Consider the following 23,743-nt stretch of genomic DNA (forward strand, 5'->3'; position numbering starts at 1 on the left):
AAAAAGCAGTAAAGCTTATATGTAAAATTCCTAATTGCTCACCATTCCTGCCTCTATTTCCTGTCCCTCACCTTGTTTTTAACCTTATATCCCATCCTGCATCAACTTCGCTACTTGTTCTTTAATCATTCTTTCAGATCTCCTTCAACCTTTTTCTATAGAAAACGCACTGAATTACTTGAGTGTTCTTTCCGGCCCCCTTCACCACCCCCCTGAGCTCCTGGCAGGTAGTTATGTCCTCGTGCTCATCCTCATAACCTAAGTCAATGAGTAATAGCATCTGTGAAAGGAAAAGCATTTCAAGATCAGAAACACAGTACCTCTGAGAGCACTCAGAGCATACCTGGGTCGTCAACACAGAAGAGCATACCTGAATATCGTCAAGGCCGGGTGACAGCTGGCGATGCCACTTTCTCCACCTGACCTGGCGTTCCATTTAGTCCCTTCAAGCCCAGTCCATCTTCTCATATGTGGGGCTCAGCAAGACTGTCCACTAAGTCGTCCATTTGTTTGAGAGGTCTGTCCTTAAATGAGAGAAGCGCCCCAGATGTACGTGTACTGATCATCAGCTGGCTGAGTCCAGGACAGGGGCTAAGGGGAGGAGAACCAGAAGAAAAAAAAGCAAGAGTTGTAGTTTTTAAATTTTATTTATTTCTTTTTCTATTCTTTTTAAAATTCTTTTCCCATTTAGGTAATTACAGAATATTGAGCAGAGTTCCCTGTGCTATACAGTAGGTCCTTGTTGGGTATCTATTTTAAATATAGCAGTGTCCATCCCAAACTCCCTAACTATCCCTCTCCCTGACCCTTCCCCCGCAGTAACCATAAGTTCATTCTCTAAGTCTGTGAGTCTGTTTCTGTTTTGTAGATAAGTTCATTTGTATCCTATGTTTTTTAGATTCCGCATATAAGTGATATCATATGACATTTGTCTTTCTCTGTCTGACTTACTTCACTTAGTATGATAATCTCCAGGTCCATCCATGTTGCTGCAAATGGCATTATTTCATTCTTTAAAAAAAAGCAAGAGTTATCAAAAGACTCCTATAAATCATGAGCTGCAAGTGATTGTTCCCCTGGCTTGACCTGGCGGCCACTGCCCTCTGGCATCCTATGTTCACACCCTGCACTTCCAAGGGACCATCACCTGTCTGGACACCTGAACCGGTGTCAGCACGCGAGTAACACACAGGGGCCCTGATTTCTCAGCGAAGAGAAACCAGGAGCAGAGGTTTATCTTCACAAACAGTAGGCAGTCGCACACGATGACAAGTGACCAGAGGAATAGGTAACCAGTAGATTTAAAGGAAACATCAGTAATATATGTAGTGTGCATCCAGGAGAGGGAGCAAATTGTTGGCTGGAGAATTTTCTTTCTAATTAAACAAGTCATGTATGCCTGCATTTAGTCCTATAAATGAAAGTGTGTTCACCACAGAGGCATGAATCCTGTTAGGCCCTCCCGTACATAAGCTGTATGGCTGATCACCACTGATTGCTGTACTATTAGAGACTTGTATGTGGAGTGGCTTGATTGGAGCATGCCTGGCTCCTGAAAGGGCTCCCATGTGCTTTGCCTGAATGGTGGGCAATCAGCAGGGCTTCACACTGCCTGGCAATTCAATTGTAGGTTTGAGTAGTTGCAGGTTGGGGGATGTAGATGCAAACCATCAAATGGAATGCTTTCTTTACTCGGGTCAGAGAAAGGGAAAAGATGTCCATGGTGTCAAGGAGGCCTCGAGAGCCTCTTACCTTGAGTGCAGAGCCTGTGTGCAGACCCACCTGGCAGGTACCTCCCCAGATCACTGAACGATGCCTTTCCAGTGGACTCAGAGACTATGGTCACTTTTACTCCATATTATTCAGAAAAATTCCACCTGCAGCCTAAGCTGTCCCCTCCAGACATTTGTATCTCTTCAGAAATCACAAATGGAGGTAGACCAGGGAAGTAAGCTAAGGTCACCTGGGCTCTCACGACCACGCCTGTCCTTCCTGACCTGCAGACAGGCTCTGCAAGCTGCCTCTGACCACATCTTCTCCTTCCAACTCATTCACTCCCTCTTTGCTCTTCCTCTGACATGGACTCTGGCTCTCCAACACTTACATTTCCTTCCATCCAAAACATGTGTGCTACCCCTGTGTTCACAGCAGCACTATTCACAATTGCCAAGACATGGAAGCAACCTAAGTGTCCATTGACAGATGAACGAATAAAGATGTGCTACATATATACAATGGAATACTACTCCGCCATAAAAAATGAAAGAATGCCATTTTTAGCAACATGGATGGATCTAGAGATTATCATACTAAGTGATGTAAGTCAGAAAGACAAATACCATATGATATCACTTATATGTGGAATCTAAAATATGACACAAATGAGCTCTCTATGGAACAGAAACCAACTCACAGACATAGAGAACAGACTTGTGGTTGTCAAGGGGGAGGGGAGGGATGCAGTGGGAGTTTGGGGTTAGCAGATGCAAACTATTATATATAGAATGGATAAACAACAAGGTCCTACTGTATAGCACAGGGAACTATGTTCAATATCCTGTGATAAACCATAGTGGAAAAGAATATTTTTAAAAAAGAATGTATATGTGTGTGTATATATATATATATATATATATATATATATATATATATATACACACACATATATATATAACTGAATCACATTTCTGTATAGCAGAAATTAACACAACATTGTAAATCAGCTATACTCCAATAAAAAAATAAATTAAAAACAAAAACGTGAGGTACGCAAAGGGCCACACATATGAAATAATCAGAATACACAAATGCATAGTGTCTCAGTCAGCTCGGCCTACTATAATAGAATACCATAGACTTGGTGGCTTTAACAACAAACACACTCCTCCCAGTTCCGGAGGCTGGGAAGTTCAAAATAGAGTGCTAACAGGTTCCACGTCCAGTGAGAACTCACTTCCTAGCTTGCAGGTAACTAGCTGCCTTCTCACTGTGTCCTCACATGGCCAACACATCAGAGAGCCCTCATCTCTTCCTCTTCTTATAAGGACACCAATTCCATCATGGGGGCCCCACCCTCATGACCACATCTAAACTGAATTACGTCCTACACAGACGTGGAGAACAAACTTAAGAACAAGGGGAGAAAGCTGAGGGTGGTGGTAGGATGAACTGGGAGATTGGGATTGACATATATACACTAATATGTATAAAATAGATAACTAATAAGAACCTGCTGTATAAAAGTAAAATAAAATAAAATTCAAAAAACAAAGCAAAAAAATAAAATAAATCAAAATGAATTACGTCCTAAAGGTCCTACCTCCTAATATCATCCCATTGAGGGTTAGGGTTTCAGCACACGAGTTTTAGGAGGACGCAAAAAAACAATCCACAACACACAGAGACAGAAAGCAATTTTGTCGTCGCTAAGGATTGGGGGAAGAATTAGGAATTCCTTAAAGGGTACAGTTTCCTTCTGGGGTAATGAAAATGTTCTGGAACTAATCAGAGGCAAAGGTTGTATAACATGGTGATTGCACTTAATGCTACAGAACCGTATACTTTAAAATGGTTAATAGAGTAAATTTTGTTATGCACGCTTTACCATCACCACCACAACGAAACGCTTGTCCTAACGCGGGATTAGTTTACATGATTAAAACAATTAGGGTTTAACTGTGAGTGGTTAATAATCCTATGCTTTTAATCAGTTTTGCCAAAGCCTGAAGCCAAAGGATCAACTAGCAGTAGGAATTTCACAGGTATTAGAATCGATAGTCCAGAGTATCTCTCGTTTTTGACCTTCAATTACACCATCACACCACAGTCACTATACCACTGCAGTGGCTCACTATTTGGTTTATATATAAATTATGTGAGAATATATTTTCTCTCTCTCTCTCAGGTTTCTGGGTTGGTAGGAAGGGCATTTTTACGGGCAATGTTGCTGGTTAATTCAACAAACTCAGTCTTAACAGGCCTTGTCCTTCCCTCCGAATTACTAAATCAAGGATCTGTCTCCATCCAGCCAGTGACACCTGCGCTGCTCCTCTTAGCTTGAAACTTACCCCTTTATACACAGACACCCACTCCCTTCCCTCTCTTCCCATAGTCTCATTCCTCCCCTATCAGCCCCATCCCTACCTACACCCTCCTTTAAACCCGTCAGAGCACATTTCTCAAATCATTACAAACAACATTTTCATACAAATAGATAATGAATACATGTCAGAATTTTATTTACCTCTTTACTGAGGAAACCAGCAGAATGACAGGACTGATTTGATGGAATATGAGAAATCAGGATTTATACAATCCATGGGGAAGAGAGGGCTGAAGTAAGACTGCCAAGGTAGGTACAAGACTAGTTAATGTCCTACAGGGTAATAAAACCTTTGGGCTTGTCTTCTTCTTTTCCAAGCAGAAAAAAAGGAAAATCATCATGCCTCACCGGGTTTCTGCAAATTGGCCTGTAACTGTGTAGGACTGTGAAATGTCTGAGCTTAAATCAGTTTTCGGTCAAAGCCAGTTACAAACCCAAGAGAGTCAGATGACCCTCCTCTGGACATATTAGAAAAAGCTCTAATATGGCACTGAAAGTTCATGTTACCATCTTTTTGGCCTTATTTCCAAGTTTTGCATTTTTTTTTTTTGAACACAGCTTTGCCATATGTTTTTTTTTTTTTCTTTTTTTTTGGATGTAACAACCTGACTCGGCCGCGGTCCCCAGCTACAATCAAACACTAATCTAGGTGTTGCTCATCAGCTGACTTTAAGTAAGGGATGTTATTTTGGATAATTTGGGTGAGCCTGATTCAATCCCTTGGAAAGCCATAAAAGCAGTGCTGGGGCTTCCCAGGGAGAGAAACAGCTCCTCCGGTGAACTACGGCTTCAGACTGTCCATGACCCTCCCTCCCTGACGGCATGCATGCCCAGTGGATTTTGGACTTAGCCAGCCACCACAATCACATAAGTCAATTTCTTGTAATAAATTAATAAAAATATATCCTCCCTACTGGTTATGTTTTTCTGGTTGAATCCTGACTGATACACTTCTTTTGTGTGATGTAAATCCATTGTTCTTCTAAGAGCAAACTCCCATCTTCACAAAGTAGAACCAAGTATCTTCCAAAAAGTAGGTATTCTTTAAATGTCTGCTGGCTCACACCAACCAGGAAATATCCTCTACTACCAAGTCTCAAGAGATGGGTCAGTTGGTACTTAATGAACAAAAGCTGACCAAACAGAAATTGACTTATACTGTCCAGAGGAAAGAATAATGACTCTTTTTTCCTTGAATGAGAAGAGGCATTAACAAAGTCTCCCTCCTTGACCAAACTCCAGTCAGGGTTCCCTTAAGCTTGCTTCTTGACTAGACCTAGTCCTTGCCAGCCAAGCCCACTTTTAGCAAAGAAACCTGCGAAGACAGCTTTTTGAGAATCCCCTACCCTTGATACTCAACCAAGTTCCTCTTCCGAAACCCTTGAAACCTAACCAAGTTCCTCTTAATAATTTTCCATGCACTCCCTCACTGGGCGCAGTGGCTATGCACCCCCACTGTCCCTGTCGTATTTGGAATTGAGTTCAATCTCTCTCCTCCATTGCGATAGTTTTGAATAAAGTCTTCCTTGGCATTTTAAACAAGTGTCAGAATGATTTTTCTGTAACGGTACTAAAAAATGTCTGCCCTTACCTCGTGAGGTTCCCTTTATGTCTCCATCAGAACAAGAGGTGTGATTTTCTCTAGCATCTCTACCATGCTGAGAGAAGAGGGCACATTCCTTAATAATGACAACACAGCACGTATTGAATATTCACTTTTGCCAGGCTCTGTCTTGAGTATCTTACAAGGATTATCTCCTCGCCCCATACTTCTGCCCAGACTTTTAGTAGTCCCTGCCTGCAGCTGACACCATGAGCTCAATATCCTCATCTGGTTTGTCTATTGATCTTGATACTCTGGGAATTCACCACATTTTCTTGCTAGCATCATGAATATCCAGCAACATGAATATCCATGTCCGTGGTGTTTCAGTACTCGGACTTTCTCATCTTGAAGTGGATCAAGTTTGCCTTTGGTTCCTTCAGCCATACCAGCAGGCCCCGGTGCCCTATTCTAGGTATCATTCTCCACAGGAATCCCAAGCCTTCAGGAACTCACTACTGTTAAACTCTGGCTGAAGGATCTATTCTATATCTGCGTTGACCTACGTGTGACTCTCAACTCCAGAGGTTGGCATTTGAAACACCTCTCTCATTGAGGGTGTTAAGGCTTGGTTTTCTTCTTTAGGCACTCCAGGCACCAGATGAGAGGTTTAGGGGCAGTATTGTTTCAAAGGTAGGAGAGGAAGACTTTGCCAGGGCACAGGAAAGCTTGCTCTGGACAGTTAATCCCACCTCCATATGCTGACATTTGAAGAGCACAGAAGTCATAGACAGACAACTCAATATGCGAACATCTTTGGAAAAGGGATAATCACTGAGTGTTGTGCAGAAGTGTTTAGGTATGAACGAAAGTTGATTTATGTTAAACTTCTACCCCTGTAACTATTCTGATGCCATGACCTTGCTCCATGACATATCAGCCTGGGCCCAGCTGACTTGAAAAAAGCGATGGACCCAGAGATGCAAGAGCCTTTCTGTCACTTTGCTGTACTCTGAAGGTCTCTGGGAAAGTGGCCGTGGAGACACTCAGGGTCCTGACAATGACTCCATCCAGGTGCTAAGACTGGATCCCAAGCCCCACACACCAACACCTGGCAGAGGCCATCTGTAAACCAAGCAGCAGGTCAACAGGAAATATCATTTAAACCCATACTCATAAATAACATCAACAACAGCAGTGCCTCTCACTCACCAGACAGAGCCCCCATCCTGGATTGAAGAGCTCAGTAAAGAGTCCAAGATGATCAAGCACTTGCCAGCAGGTCCTCCTGGAAAGCTCTTCTTCCTGGGGCTGGAGTGGCTCCCAGCAGCACAACTACAGCTGCACAGCCTGCTTTTTAACAAAGCCTTCCGAGGAAGAGAGCAAGCCAGGTGGGCCTGTCCGACCCACTTAGCCCAGGTGGGACAGGCACTGGGCATGTCAAGGTTCTGTAATTAACCATTCACTGCTGCCTTCCACAAACTAAAGCTGTAATTTCCCAAGACTATCCAAGGTGACACAGGCTCCTCTTCTAAAGGCATTAATTAGGAACATCTCATTCCCTGTGGCAGGGGTGGAGCAGATCTCTCCAAGTGGAGTGTGTATTTATTTAGAGCTATTACCACATAATATTTACAAGATACTTAACATGCATTAATTACCCTGTAATGAACTCTATGGCTATAATATCCATGTTCTGTCAGGACTGTAAAATGCACCCCTCCCCCCTCACCAAACACACACTTTTTAAAGATCACCTTGGGGGGAAGAAAAAGAAAAATTAAATTTAATTGCATGCCCATTAAATGCTTATTTTTAATAGAAAACTTGCAAATGATGTGAAAATGCAAAACAGGGTACACAGTAAATCAAAGGCAGATAACACTTCTAGACGCACTCTACTGTTTTTATGAGCGTGTTTTACAATCCATTCATTATGCTGTCTGTCCTTTTGAAAGCTGGTTATTACACAGCTCATACAAAGAAACATGTGAATGGCTGTGCAACAAGCCATGAAAATCAGCACAAAACTGAACATTTCTGCTGTTATTTGAATCCGCCTCCCTCAAGTCTCTGCCTGGAGAATTCTAAGAGGAGGCTCATCCTTGTAACACCCACTCAAAGCCTTGTATCAAGGAGAGAGAGGGGAAGACTTGCCATGCCGTTCATGCTTCAAGATGGCGGTTATCCAAAGAATGTTCAGCCGCTATCCTAAGTCTTTAGGTGGTGGCGTTTTCTCTGGAGGCTAAGAGATGAAGTAAGGAGATCGGGCTGGCACAGAATGATCTGCCTCTTAGAATCCCAGGTCACCCCCTGTATATTCCTCCCCCAAGATAAGTCATCTTTATGTTACCCAGGGCATATCACCATCCAGGCTATCTTTCAATCATGGGAGCGCCCTAACTCATTGAGCAGAGTTGAACTGATTCAGTTTTCAGAAAATCCTTCCTAATTTAAGACAAAATCTTGTTTCTCTATGAATTCCACTCCTTTGTTCTAATGTTGACCTCTGGGCATAAAAGACTTTACTCCGTCTTTTACTTGCTCAGCTTTTCAGTATTTTGTAACAGGTATCTAATGCCTGAGAGAGTTCAACTTTTTGGTGGTGTGAAGAATGTCTTTACCTTGTTAGAGGTCATGGGCAAAAGAGGTAGGGTTACTTGGAAATTTACCTACGGATAAATAGAGAAACCTAAGCTTCCAGACCCATGGCTGTTCACAGTGGGCCTCCTTTGCTAGGATTCCCCACTGCCCACCCATAAGACGGAGGTGTCTGTCTCCCTTTCAGATTCTTGATTTGTCTCTTTGGCGGCAGTCACCTGCCTGGAGTCTATCCCAGTACATTTGTGCATTTCCTAGTTACAGCTTCCAGTTTATGATAAATGCAGGGAGCTTCTTTTATAGAGCTTACAACTCCTGACAAGCATGCAATAAAAGTATGAAATGAACATCTTATTCCAAGAGAAGGATTATAGACAAGAGGACTAGTTGACACGAGTACATGCTGTAAATGATCCAAACAAGAGGAAAATTGAATACATTTCCCAGGTAATGCCCAAACACTGCTTATTTCATGCTGCTGAAAAAATGTGAAAATTATATATTGAATTGTCTCTTACTCACAAAAAGAAATACCATGGCATAATATTGACATCCCTTTGGGTTGTATTTCTTGGAGCATGAAATTGACAGCATTTATTCAACAAACATATATTGACATCCATTTTGTGCCAGATACCATGCTAGATGCTGGGGCAGGACAGCTGTGGATACTGCCCTAGAGGTATTCATGAAGGACACAGATATAGAATGATTATGATGTATTGTGTGCCATCATCAAGCTACTTCTGATTTGCCAAGAAACCACAGAGAGGAGAGTAACCAACTCAACCTGGCACAGCTGAGGAAACCTTGCAGAGGCAATGATAGGCCAGCTGGGTATGAAAGGGCAAATACGATTTACAGAGCAGATAAGGGTAGGAAAGATAGTCCATGCAGAAAAAGCAACTAGTCAAGGCCAGTAGAGTGAAAGAACATGGCAAATTCAGCAACAATGCTAGTCCGTTTATGATGGAGATTTAGGGGCATGTGAGCAAGCAGAGGAGGAACAGGCTGATAAAGTAGTTTGGGTTTATGTCATGCAAGGCCTTAGATGCCTTGCTGAGGCGTTTGAGGTAAATAATGGAGGAGATATGGAACAATTTGAATTTGTTTTTGTTTTTTTGGGTTTTTTTTGGCGGTACGCGGGCCTCTCACTGTTGTGGCCTCTCCCGTTGCGGAGCACAGGCTCCGGACGCGCAGGCTCAGCGGCCATGGCTCACGGGCCCAGCTGCTCTGCGGCATGTGGGATCTTCCCGGACCCGGGCACGAACCCGTGTCCCCTGCATCGGCAGGCGGACTCTCAACCACTGCGCCACTAGGGAAGCCCTCAAAAAAAATTTTAATGAAAAAAAATTTCTTAGCACAGAACGGGGCTCTGGAAGTCTCCTCCTGTCCTGGATGTTAACCTTTGTAGCTGTTAGAGGTAGGGCAGCTGGTAGGTGATGCAGGGGAGGGATCATAGTAACAGAAAGGCGCTTGGTAAAGGCAGCGACTGTCAATCACGTGGGCCGATTGTCATCTTACGGACAGAAGCATTAAAATGATCATAATGACCTGACATTAAGGTTTTCATAATTCATTAATGATGAGATTATTCGTGTTGTGCCATTTGGGTGTACCTGATCCATCCCACAGTGCCGTTCCCTTCCTGTCCTCTGTCCAGAAGACCCCACGCCTAAATACAACCAGCTTGACCAGAGAACCTGAAAATCCCCACCCTGTTTAGACTCAGTTCTTTACTCAAATATGGATTATTTAATTATATGTGGCTACACACAGTGTTCAAGTCTGGTTTTTCCATTCTGAAAAATCACTTTCCACATCCTTGTACCTGGTACATAATATGCAACAATAAATATTTTACTAAGAGAATGGAAGCATGGCAAGGAGGAAAGACACTGGAATAGAAAACTGAGCGATCTGAGTTATGGTCCAGACCACTGCACAAGCAGATTATTTGTTAAGTTACTTCCTTTCCCTAAACCTCAGCTTCCTGACCTCTGAGATGAAAATATATAAAAGCTTCATTATTCTCAGCCTTTACTAGGAAGGATTAAATAAGAAAAGAGAGGCAGAAAGCCAACAATCCGTCTGGCGATCTCACAGTCCTATCCAAAACGTCTGCTACCTTCTTCAGAAGTTTCTGGAATATCCAGGTGGGGGCTCCACTTCACATGAATGGGAGTTGATTTATGATTTAGTCCACAGGCCATGAGAAACTCAAGGGTCTAAATTGCTGTTTCCTTGAAATTATTCCATTATTTCACATTTCACGCGAACTCACGTGAAATGAGGCAAAAGCCGGCTCTCACGGAAACCCCAGTGAAGCAAAACTGCTGATTCTCACGAGCCTCCAACACGTGCCTGATGAATCTGCTGACACCACCTAAACCAGAGCCTCTCCCAAGGTTAACAGGAGCCCATCAACAGGGGGGAAGATGGAAAAGTGTCTCCTGACCTACATTCTGGGAGCCAACCCAGGTCATTTTTCTATCAGTCTCTGAAAACAGACTCAGCCTGATGTCGCACCCTGGTGTCAACCTCCCCAAAGTGAAAGCTGAAACTTCACTGCTTAGTATTTAAGTTTTAGTCTTTTAGAACGTTTCAGACGATGCCAAAGAGTCAAGGGTATTTTAAGGCCTCCAGACAAGGGGTAGGGGTGTCGTTAGGGGGGCAATGAAAGATAAGCAGCATTTCTTGAGAAACGCCATGCGATGGTTGTACTTTACATGTGACGTCTTGTTTAAACCTACCCTCAGAGTCAGTAGTTTACAGCTGAGGAAACAGAGCCTTAGAGAGAGATTAAAAGGTATATATTCTCAGATTCTTAACTGACTTAATCAAGAGCAGCTGATATCATCCAGAAAGGAACGTGCAGATCATTTTGGAACCTGATTTAAAATGCCAGCGAAGTTTTTGTCCATTCTTTCTTTTCCGCTAGGTAAGATCACATTTTGCAAACTCTTCTGAAGAGGTTAGCAACATTTCAGGGGTATTTGCTAAAGATCTATCACGTTATTCAGAGGGAATAAAGAAAGGAGACCAAAGGTTTCTGATGCACTGTGAACTCTCATGAGACTTTTAGGAAACAGGACTTTCAGGAAGGGGACTTCTAGGAAAGAGGAAATGGACTTGGGCTTTGAGGAAAGTGGATTTTCAGGAAAGAGGAAATGGACTTTCAGGAAAGCAGAAATGCAGCTGGGAAATTTTCGCAAGTAGGGTGTCACAGTAAAAATTGTAAAATTGTTAAGAAACAGGTATAAAATGGACACAACTTTGGAAATCTCAGTTTTTACAAAAATCCCGAGTCTTTTGCTAACAAAACCATGTGGGGTAAAGAACTGGAGGAAAATAATACACTGCTGCAATATTAAGATTAGGACTTTTTCACCTACAAAATGGGTGTTAGAAAAGTTGTCCTTCACCTGCTGAGGATGACTTATAAGAGGGCTGCCATGCCTCTGCGGTGGGCTACATCATCCTCCCTGATAGGCTGCACATTCCTGGTCCATGAGTCGGGAGAGGGGCTTCCAGAAAGTGTGGGAGAAGAGATGTGCTTGGTGGTAGGGAGTGGAGACTCTCTTCCCTTCTTTCAAGATTTGAATCAACCTGGAAGGGAGGATTCTGAGCTACTCATGAGATGCCCTTGGGCAGTGCTACTGTAGATAAACACACGTCCCTGACTGCCTGGGTTTTCTCAAAGGGACGGTAACTGTGACAAGGAGGCGATTTGAGAAAGCTCAGTGACAGCTTTGTGAGCTGCCTGTACTACTCTTTGACCAAAACCCAAAAGACAGAGACGGAGGTGGGGAGGAGGGAGAGGGGGAGGAGAGAGCAGTTAGGTTAGCTTTGCCAAATCAGCACGATAAGACTACTACAGAAAGCTGAAACCAGAGGGTGAGCAGAAGATGTATCAAAACCAGGTTTCTGTAGGAAAAGGGGCAGCGTATAGCCAGGTTTATGAATGAAGCTGGCCAGATGGGAGGTGTCAAATCAGAGCACAACGCTTATGTAAGCCCAGTCCTGGTGCCCAAACCCAAAGTCAAAGAGAAACTGACACTTTGCCTTCAACTCTTTGTTTTTTAGTTAGTTGTGGCATGCAAACTCTTAGTTGCAGCATGCATGCAGGATCTAGTTCCCCAACCAGGGATCCAACCCAGGCCCCCTGCATTGGGAGTGTGGAGTCTTACGCACCGGACCACCAGGGAAGTCCCTTTACCTTCAACCGTTTAAATGGAAACATTTTTTCCCCAGGAAAGCATATTATTACATCCAGTAGAATATCCAGGCTTTTGTCTCTTGTACTGATCCACACAATTGCCCATTCACCTATAATCACCATTCCCCTACTCTCGTGTTTCTGGTTATCTATTGCTGCATCATGACCCACACCAAAGTATAATGATGTAAAATGACCACTTTATTTTGCTCAGCCTGTGGGTCAGGAAGACAGCAGGGTGCAGTGGGGATGGTTTGCGTCTACTCCATGATGCCTAGGGCCTCAGCTGGGATGACTCAGATGGCGGCGGTGGGGGGGCGGGGGGGATGACCTCTGAGGACTGGAATCATCTGGAAGCTCTTCACTCGCATATCTGGTACCTGGTCTGGAATGACTCTGGCTGTCATCAGTGGCAAATGTTGTTCCAAATGTGGCCTCTCATGTCTTGGGCTTCCTCATAGCATGGTGACCTCAGGTTGGTCAGTGGTGGCTCAGAGATCCAAGAACGAGTGTTTCAGCAAACAAGATGAGAGCTACCTGACACAGTGTCACTTCCATTGTACTCTATAGGTCAAAGCAGTCACAGTCCTGCCCAGATTCCATAGGAGAGTATGGAAGAACTTGTGGCCATGTTTTAAAATTGCCACTCTTCTCTTCTTGGGCATCTCTCTTTTGCCCTGTCTCTTCATGCCAAGATTTTGACTCTTCTCTGAACCCTTTCTTCTTGACATATCTGTATATGCATCTCCTGCATTCTTCCTCAGACATAATTCTGTTTTTTTTTATTTCCAAAAGCTATGGGTAAATGGTCCCCAGGTTTGTATGACTTGGGCTGGCCTCAAGTTGATCTATGCTAAGTTTATTTATACTAAGTCCTGTGCATGCATTATCTTCTTGGATCCTTATTAAAACTCCCTGATGATGGTATAATTATTTCCTCATTTAAAAAGTGAGGAAACAGAAGCTTGGCGAGATTAAGTAATTTGTCCAAGGTTCCACAACTAAGTAAGTGGTAGAACCTCAATTTAAACCCTCAGTCTTAATCACCAGGCTATACACTTCTCTCACCAGCGCTGTTCAGTGAATACTTCCAGCTCTACATACCTAAGTGTGCAGAATAGGATTATATTTTCTGCCATCCCTGCAACACAGTTGGTTGGGGCCATGTAACCAGTACTGGTCAGTGTGAATGGCAAGCAGAGGTAACTAATGTCATTTCTGGGGCAAGCAATTCACAGCTGGTGCAAGACCCTCCTCTGGAGCTTTCTTGTTCCTCAAGCACTGAGACTGGCATTATTTGAGATTGTGGCCGCTCGAATGATGAGTCCCCGGGTGACTACAATGAGCAGAGGCCCCTTCCATCCCGCTGGGGACATGTAGCATGAGTGAGAAAACTTTGTGGTTTTAAGCCACCGAGAATTGAGCTATTACGCAGTAGTATCTGGATTATATTATCTAACTGACTATATCATCTCTTTGAACTTCAGTGTCCCCGACTATGAAATGGGATAATAATTACTACCTAAAGGGACTACGAGAGCTTCTGGAAACAGTATATGTGTGTCAAATATCTTGTTCAGGTTTTAAGCCAAAATAGGGCAGCATCATGTAGGATGTTCTCACTCTTACAGATAAGGAGAGTACAAGGGCACTGAGTGGACGGGGACTAGGTGAGCTCAGCCCTACTCATGTGGACAGCCCAAAGGCCCACCCCACCCATTGGAGAACCGCCCCCCATTAGCACCCTCTCTGGGACTTGTCGGATGCCAGCAGGGTGGCTCCTGGCTGAAGGACATAAGAGAGAAGGCAGAGAATGGGGAGAAGCAGAATTATTATGACTTACTATGAGTGTGATATTTGCCAGGATAAGATTTAAGCCAGTAGGTAAAACAGAACCAACAGAGAATAGAACCAACCACTTCTCTGCTATTCTCCCCGAATTTTGGTCACAAGAATAACTTTATGGAACTGAGGTTCCCCAAATCGATTTCTTTCATAACCAAGTAACAACCAGGTAGGAAAATCATGTTTTAAATGCTGAGCTTCATTTCCTTCTAGATGAGGAATTTCAAAAACATCCCCTAGTAGGAACCAAGGAAGTGCCTCTTATTCAAATGGATGCCAGTCTATGATTGTCCAATTATTCACTGCATTCTGCCTTTGATGGCCCAGATGTTCTCAATTTCTTGTAATAAATTCTTTCGTCTGAAAAGTCGTTCTACTCAGAAATGCAAAATCCTCTCCAGTTCGCCGGCTTTTTTTTTTTTGAGCTGGGATAATTGGCCTTCAATTTGCTTATTGTTTTGCAATAGAAAGCCCAAGTTTAATTTCGTTTCTGTAAACCTGTAGACAAGAGCTGAACATCCCACCATTTAAGTCGTTCTCATTACAATCCACTTTGGCTCTGCCCACCCCCATCTCTATCATCAGGATGAGATTACGGGAAAAACTTTTTTTTTTCCTCCTTATTTTTCTGCTTAGAAAATGAAAGAATTGTTTCCTGATGCAAAATATTTAAATTTGAGTCAATCACAATATCTCTTCGGTCCCCTTCTATTCTTGAAGAAAGCAAATGTACTTATTAGCATACGTAATGATTAATCAGTTGATTAACATCTTTAGTCACCAATCTAATCACACCAGCCAGTATTTATTGAGCTCCTTACGGTGATCCCATAAACCACGTAAAGTCCTGTGGGAGATACAGACCTGTATTAGGTAAGTTGCTAATCCACGGGTCTATTTCTGGAGGTTGGGCATATTCATCATACAAATATAACAGATTACCCATAATAGATCAATTTGCTCACTCAAAAGAATTACTTTAACAAACACTGAGTAAATACTTTACCATGGTTAAATACTAGGAGATCAATTTTTTTACCTGTCTTTACATTTCCATTTTTTGTGGCATTGATAAAGCCCCCTTTCTTTTTTCTCTAAATGGTTTTGTATTCAAGTCCATGTCCTGCATTAAACAAATTTCACTTCACAGGGTTGAGGAAACTGAATTGTCTGATATGTCTCTGACATGTGTTCTAGACTACAGCACAGAGAAACAATGTCCCTTAGTGGTTGTAGCACCGGGCCTGGAATCAGACAAGCTGGGTTCATATCTGTAGTTATGTGCTTCGGGTGTGGCCTTGGTCAAGTCAGTTATTCCTAATACCCCAGTTTCCCTATCTGTGATGATTAATCTTGTGTGTCAACTCCACTGGGCCACAGGGTGCCCAGATTAAAAATTATTCTGGGTGTGTTGATGAAGATGTTTCTGAATGAAATTAACGTTTGAACCAGCAGACTGAGTAAAGCAGATTGCCCTCTCCAGTGTGTGTGGGCCTCATCCAGCCAGTTGAAGGCCTGCCTGAATAGAACAAAAGGCAGAGGAAGAAAGAATTCACTCTTCTCTGTCTGTCTTCAAGCTGAGCCACTAGTCTTCCGCCTTCAGACTCAGACGGAAACTATACAATCAGCTCTCCCGGGTACCCAGCTTGCCAAATGTAGATCTTGGGATTTCTCAGCCTTTTCTGAGCCAATTCCTTATAATATATAAGGTTCGGTTTCTCTGGAGAACCCCAGCAGATACACTGTCTATAAATTTAGCATAATAAGACATAAATCATTAAATGGTATAATATAGAGAGGATACTTAGACAGTGTCGAGCACAAGTTAGTGCCTCTGTAAATATTCACTGCTATTCATCTCTAAGCTATGGTGCATAGAGCTTTCTGACCATTTATATCCAAAGATTGTCTCTCCACTGACAATGCCCTCATCTTGGACTGCACCCTCCAAAGAAAGAACTGATGCTTCTTTGAAGCACTTAGATGATGTATTCATTTTCCCCTTTTGTTATCTCACTTGAAATCATATTGTCTCCACTCAGCGGAAAATGATTCTGTTGGGTCACACACAGATTCAGAGAAACTAGAAATAATCAGAAATTACTTATACCAGTGAAATGTCAGGTGAGTCTGCATGGGCCATTCTTCAAGAACATTTTTGGTAATTCTGTAGATGAAAGAGGATTGTGAAGGTTTTGTGAGCCTTTCTTTTTTCTTCCTCTTCTTCTTCCAGATGAGAAGAGCTCTCAACAGACCTTTATCGAAGAATAAATTTCCAAGGCTACCAATCTGGATCTCAAAAGCCCAGATTCAAAGAAACTCTCAGTTCATCACAGGCGCTGCTACCTACAATGAATGTCTGAATAGCTATCAGTTAAGGTACACACAGAGTGGATGGGAAATGGATAGTTACATTATAGATTGCTCTGTGAATTGAAGAGGTCTTTGTCTGAGGACAATAGTAATATGAGCAAATATTCAGGTTTTCAGTTATGGGCCAGCCAGAGGATCAAACAAGAAATCAAATTAAATCTAATTGACTCAGCTGTACCAGTACCGTCAGTACAGAAAGCAAGCACCACCAGACATCCTTCCCCAGGTCTCCTGGCTCAGCTCTAGGAAATGGGGCTGGATTATACCCAATCTAACACTTCCAGGTATCTTTCTGGTTAAGTACACTGAGGTTTTATTCTTTCTAATTGAATTGGGTCGATTCACAGCCACGAAACGGTTCCCCTGTGCCTTTCACCAAATGAGCATCTTCTTAAAACTCTAGATATGTTTCAATAGGAAATCTTCTCTATCAGTTATTTGAATGCTACTAAATTTAAGCTCTGTTAGCAGGATGGCCGGGAAAATAATCACCTCTCATCCACAATTGTGCTGTCAATCTATTTCAACAATTTAACAGTCGGGTTTGGTTTTACCCACAGTGGCTGTTGGCTGCATTTCACTCAATAAGAAAAAATCTCTCTGTATCTATGTACCTTTTTGCTCCGAGCTGCTCTATCCTCATATGTCTTATTTCAGTGGAAGGCGTCAACATTCACCTAATCCATCATCTTTGCACCTCCCTCTTGAAACCTCAGCCAATCAATCACAAATCCTGATCATTCCATCACCCACATAGCTTTCTTATTCACCCCTTCCTCTGCTTCACTTGGACATTTCTCCTATTTAAGTAAGAACTGTCATGGGTGGGTAGCTCCAGCCAAAAGGCATTCTGGAGTTCCAAGTGGAGAGGAGAGAATGAGTAGAGGGTGATGGGGTGGTAGCTTTGGAAACTGATTTAAGTGAGAAGAATGAAACTTGCCAGAGATGGGCTAGCCAGGTTAAGTCACGAAATGTCACAAATGTAAGATAAATAAATCCTAACCACAGTGTTTATCTGAATGGTCTGATTCAAGGGGACCGGGTCAAAAACAGAAGGCATGATTCTGGACAGTAGTCATATCAACATTAAATATAAGTCAAAAGAATACCTTTGAAGTCTCCGTTTTGGTTCAAGTAAGGTTAAATCTGCAAAGCAGTGTCGATCAGTTTTAAAGCAAACAAAAGAGCTAGAGGTCAACTCAGATCTAACAGCCTCCTCCCCGTGACCACACCATTTAAAATAGTTTATACACATATAAGCCCCTGGTAAAGCACTCAGCAGCCACTGTTCCCCAAGGGAGAAACAATCAACAAATGTACGAATGATCTTTCTGCTTTCATTTCTACATTGATTCAATCAAGGCCTCGGTTTGGACAATTATTGATTGTGTGTAACTGGAATTGTATTTAAATTTCTCATCTCACTTTTATTCTCAGAAATGCATTCTACTATCCCTCTCAAGTGCTGATAACTATAATCAAGCTATCAAAAGAAAATAATGACAATAACGATAATAACAATAGACTTGTATCACACTTTACAGCTTATAAAATGCATTCCAAGATGCTTTCACATATCTTATCTCACACATCAAGGGTCATTTTCCTACATTAACAGAGATTAGTCTTAAAAGTAAAAAGGATAAAAAAAGTGAACGCTCATTTGTGAATTAGCACTTTGTGGCAAGCCCAACCACGTATGTTCAACCGTCCTCTCGGAAATTGCTTCTTGATTGAACCCTATTTAGACAGTGTCAAAATAACCAAAAATTTTCTGAATCAATTTACAGCATGTGACATACAAAAGATAAAAACTCAGGCTAAACTGAGCAATCTGAATCTCCATCTGGACATCCATGTTATTCCTTTTTTCTTTTTACTTTTTTAAATCCATTTTTTAAAAATTTTATTGGAGGGGCTTCCCTGGTGGCGCAGTGGTTGAGAGTCCGCCTGCCGATGCAGGGCACGCGGGTTCGTGCCCCGGTCTGGGAGGATCCCACATGCCGTGGAGCGGCTGGGCCCGTGAGCCATGGCTGCTGAGCCTGCGCGTCCGGAGACTGTGCTCCGCAACGGGAGAGGCCACAACAGTGAGAGGCCCGCGTACCACAAAAAAAAAAAAAATGTATCGGAGTCTAGTTGATTTACAATGTTGTGTTAGTTTCAGGTGTACAGCAAAGTGAGTCAGTTATTCATATACATATATCCACTCTTTTTTAGATTCTTTTCCCATATAGGTCATTACAGAGTATTGAGAAGAGTTCCCTGTGCTATACAGTAGGTCTTTATTAGTTACCTATTTTATATACAGTAGTGTGTACATGTCAATCCCAATCTTCCAATTTATCCTTCCCCCTCCTTTCCCCCATGGTAACCATAAGTTTGTTTTCTACATCTGTAACTCTATTTCTGTTTTGTAAATAAGTTCATTTGTACCATTTTTTTCAGATTCCACATATAAGCAATATCATATGATATTTGTCTTTCTACCCGGTCTGACTTACTTCACTCAGTATGACAATCTCTAGGTCCATCCATGTTGCTGCAAATGACATTATTTCATTCTTTGTTATGGCTGACTAATATTCCATTACATATATGTACCACATCTTCTTTATCCACTCCTCTGTTGATGGACATTAAGTTTGCTTCCAAGGACATCCATCTTATTCTTTAAAAAAAAAAAATCTCTCACCTGATAAGGTTGTGGCTGCTATTATCACAAACTTGTCAAGATAGCTTAAGAACAGAGCCTTGAAAGGACAATATGCTGGACTCTAAGAGTAAAAATGAAGTCATTGACCTTGACCTCCCAGAGTTCACAGTCTGGAGGTTAGAGACAGACACCAAAAGAAAGTGTCGACACACAGTGGACCAGTGACCATGAGCTGAGGGTATGCAGAAGGAGAAGAGAGACTGACTACTCACCAATGGTCTCTTTAAGGTATAACCAGACTCTGAAACACAGGAAAACAGCAGAGGCAAGGAAATAGCCACCTCTGACTGCACCACAACCAAATCAGGTGGCTCACTCTTTGTAGACTGAATTCACCAGCGGAGGAATGGGTGTCAGTAAGATATCATCTCACAGCCTAAAAGAAAAGGACAAAACCAGAAGTACTGATCTTAGCAAATCCTCAGCAATCTCAGCATTTGTCACAAAGCTTGTTTGTCCCATCAGAAAAATTGATGTCTTGCAACCAGTTCTTGTACAAACTGTCTCCGAAGACAGAGTGGAAATAGATCAAGTTCCAATCATGTTCTGGTTGAAGAAAACAAACACTTTCCACAACGATGCATCAGAGAACAAAGAGCAGGGTGTTTCCTCCAATCGCTATATCTCTGCTTCACAGAATGAGAGCTGAAGTATTCCCTTACGTGTAAAATCAGCTACCCCCACCCCTTCTTTCCATTTTCAAACATAAGCAAGATAATTTTAGGACAAAAAAAATACAGCATTTCTTTATACAGTTGATAAGAAACAGATGCAAACTTGTTTCTCTAAGAAACTATACGGAACAAATATATTAAAAGTTTCCAAAAGGATTATGATACATTTGATGGTAGACTCAACACTGATTACTAATAGGTTTGTCTAAGATCAGTCAGCCCCATAGAATGAGGGCAGAAATTTAAATAGCACGCTGCTATTTACTTAGAGAGCCGTCTTCTTGCTTTCCAGACAGCCATATTTTGCAAGCCTCCTGTTATGCAGTATGATTTCTTTTAGTCCTCAGAGAGTTCTTATTACAGACAGATAGACAGCAAGACCTCAAAGAAGGAACAGCTGCAAGATCTTTCCAGGCAGCCAGAGCCTTAGTGAGCCACAGAGAATTTCCTTGGACCTGACAGAACGATGCCCATGTAACCCAGGTGTGACACAGGACAGGCAGAGAGAGAAGTAGGCCCCCAAGGGTTCTGAACACAGTTGTGCATCTCTCTCCCCAAATCAGCTCCTAAGAAGTTTCACACACTCTGTGTCTCCAATTCCTCTCCTCCAGTTCTCTCTCTATGCATACTCTAATCAGGCTTTCCCCTCTCTTATTCTGCAGAAACTGCTCTTTTCAAAAGCACTGACAACTTCCATTGCTAAATCCAATGGTCTATCCTAGTTCTACATGGTACTTCATGAGTCAACAGCATTTATCACAGTTATCACCTCCTCTTCATCAATTCACCTTCTTCACTTGGCTTCCAAACCCCAGACTCTCAAGGTTTCCTCACACATTGCCTTTCAATTTCCCCTGTTGGGTTCTTCTTCTTCCCAAACTCTTAAGGTTAGAGTGCCCCAGATCTTAATCCTCCGTCTCTTCTCTCTACACTTTTTCTCAACCTCAGAGCATCAAACACCAATTTATATACCAACAATTCCCAAATCCATGCCTCTAGCCTAACCTTCCCTCCAGAACTCCATATTTGTACATACAACTGTTAAACATTTCTAGTGGGACATATTCATACCTTTATTCTGGACATCTGATTCTCCTGCCTCAACCATCATACCTGTAATCTTCTCCATTTTCGCTGATAAAACCTTGAAGACACATTTGAGTTTTCTCCCATCCCACTGCAAATCCACCAACAAATAGATTTCTCCCAACCCATCTGCAAATCCCATTGGATCTACCCCTTCATTATGCCCAGAATCTGACCCTTTCTCACCACCCGGTCTGAGCCATCATCATCTCTGCATTGTAACTACTCTTCCTGTTTCCATCCTTGATCCTTCATTTTATTTCCCAAACAGATCTAGGATTGTCCTTTTAATTTTTATTTTTTAAAATTTTTATTGGAGTATAGTTAATTTACAATGCTGTGTTAGTTTCAGGTGTACAGCAAAGTGAATCAGTCATGCATATACATATATCCCCTGTTCTGTAGATTCTTTTCCCATGTAGGTCATTACAGAGTATTGAGTAGAGCTCCCTGTGCTACACAGTAGGTCCTTATTAGTTATCTATTTTATATATAATAGTGTGCACACGTCAATCCCAATAGGAGTGTCCTTTTTTTTTTTTTTGCAGTACGCGGGCCTCCCACTGTTGTGGCCTCTCCCGTTGCAGGGCACAGGCTCCGGACGCGCAGGCTCAGCGGCCATGGCTCACGGGCCCAGCTGCTCCGCGGCATGTGGGATCCTCCCGGACCGGGGCATGAACCCATGTCCCCTGCATCAGCAGGCAGACTCTCAACCACTGCACCACCAGGGAAGCCCAGGATTGTCCTTTTTAAATGTATGTCATAGTATTTGTATTGCAGACTTGGTATTGCAGACTTGGGTTCAAGCTCTCCAATGGCTTCCATTTCATCAGAAGAGAAGCCAAAGTCCCTCCAGTGTCTGCTTGATCTGAGGCACCACCACCTCTCTGCTCTTTTTCCCATTACTCCACCATCCCTAACTCCAATCTGCATACACAGGCCTCCTTTCTCTTCCTTGAACATACCTGACATGTTTCTGCCCGAAAGCCATTAAACTTGCCTTTGTCTGGCCTTTGTCTATCTAGAATTCTCTTCCCCTTGACGTCTGTTTGGCTCATTACCTTACCCCACCCCACCTCCTTCAAGCCTTTGCTCAAGTGTTACCTTTTCAATGAGGCCTATGTTGACCACCCTAATTAGAAATGTAACGCAATAGCCAACTCCCTCAAATAGCTCTCTCCCTGTACCTTACTGTCCCATATCCCCTCTGGTATGTTGTACAATGTAGTTATTTATGATGTTTATTGCTATGGTCTTTCTCCCCCTGATAAAATACAAGTTCCACAAGGACAGGTATTTTGTTTTTTCCATTCACAGATCTATCTAATGCCATTGCCTACAAGAGTGGCCAGTACATGCCAGGAACTCAACAGATATTAGCTGATTTAATTACATGAATAAATGAGAAAAGTGGGAAACAAAGAAACCAAGGGAATAAGGTGGAGGTGAAGGGCAGACAGTGGTCGAGAGTGGCCTCTATTCCTGCCCTTCCCTGAATCCTTATCCTGTAAATAAACCTCTTTTTCTTATGAGAATTTGAGTGAACCTCATTTCCTACCAGCAAAACATCCATAACGAGAAGAATCATCTAATTTCTCCCCTGCTTGGGGGTCCATAGACACTGCTTATGACTAATTAGATCAAGTTCAAAGACAGCATCCAAGTGCAAGGTTCTGTCCATGTGGGTGAATCTCTCAGCTATCTAAATCCTATTCAACCTTCAAGGGCTATATTTTTTAAGAAAATTTTCCTAGAGACCAATAGAACATTCACTTGTTCCACCAGACATGTTGAAATTTGATTATATTAAATTTATCACATGGTGTATCTGTGTTCCTCCTTAATTGTGAAATTCTATCTCTCTACAATAAACACGTAAGCAACTTGAGAGGATGCACACTAACGATAGCTGATATTTATTGAAACCTTATTAGGTGTTGTGTACTGTTCTAAACTCTTATATGTATTACATCATTAATCATCACAACAACATCATAAGGAGAGATGTACTATTACCTTTATTTACTGATGAAGATACTGAGGCACAGAGACTTTTACTACCCCGTCCACTATTATAAAGCTAGTTAACAGATGAGCTAGGATTTATACTTAATGCAGTCAAGCCCCATATCTCACATTCACAACCACTGGCCTATTTCAGAACTCTCCCATTGATGTCTTATAGTACATTCAGAGGTGGTATTCAGAATATGTCCCTCTTCCTAGAAATGTGGTCCACAGACCAGCAGCTTCAGCATCACCAGAAACTTGATAAAAATGCAGAATCTGCTCTCCACCCACCCCCACCTACCCCCAATCAGAACTTGCAGGTTAACAAGATTCTAAATGATTAGTATGCACATCAAAGTTCAGAGACACAGAAAGATTTAACTTAAATTGTATTAGTAATAATCATGCAGAATGAGGGAGGTAAGGAGGTGTCTCAGGGAAGGGCTGGGAAGTCAGAGTGGGGGTGGAATAGCTTAACCTAGGGTTCCTAAGAAGGTGGGCTGAACAGAGGTGGGTCTGATAATGGATCCTCATATCTCAGCAGGCATTGGGTTTGATGAGTGACACACAACACCTG

General features: G+C 42.4%; 1 long non-coding RNA gene across 1 annotated transcript in view; it reads right to left on the reverse strand.

Moving 5' to 3' along the window:
• Positions 1-524: 524 nt before the first annotated feature.
• LOC309833300 overlaps positions 525-23,743 on the reverse strand; it is a 288,559-nt gene continuing 265,340 nt past the window's right edge. Inside the window, exons 2-3 of the long non-coding RNA XR_014297744.1 lie at positions 19,609-19,772; positions 525-591 (exon numbers count right to left, since the gene is read on the reverse strand). This is a non-coding gene — a long non-coding RNA (uncharacterized lncRNA). The remainder of the gene's footprint in view (positions 592-19,608; positions 19,773-23,743) is intronic.

The sequence above is a fragment of the Grampus griseus genome (genome assembly GCF_964374135.1).
Source record: "Grampus griseus genome assembly, chromosome: 14".
Lineage (NCBI taxonomy): Eukaryota > Metazoa > Chordata > Mammalia > Artiodactyla > Delphinidae > Grampus > Grampus griseus.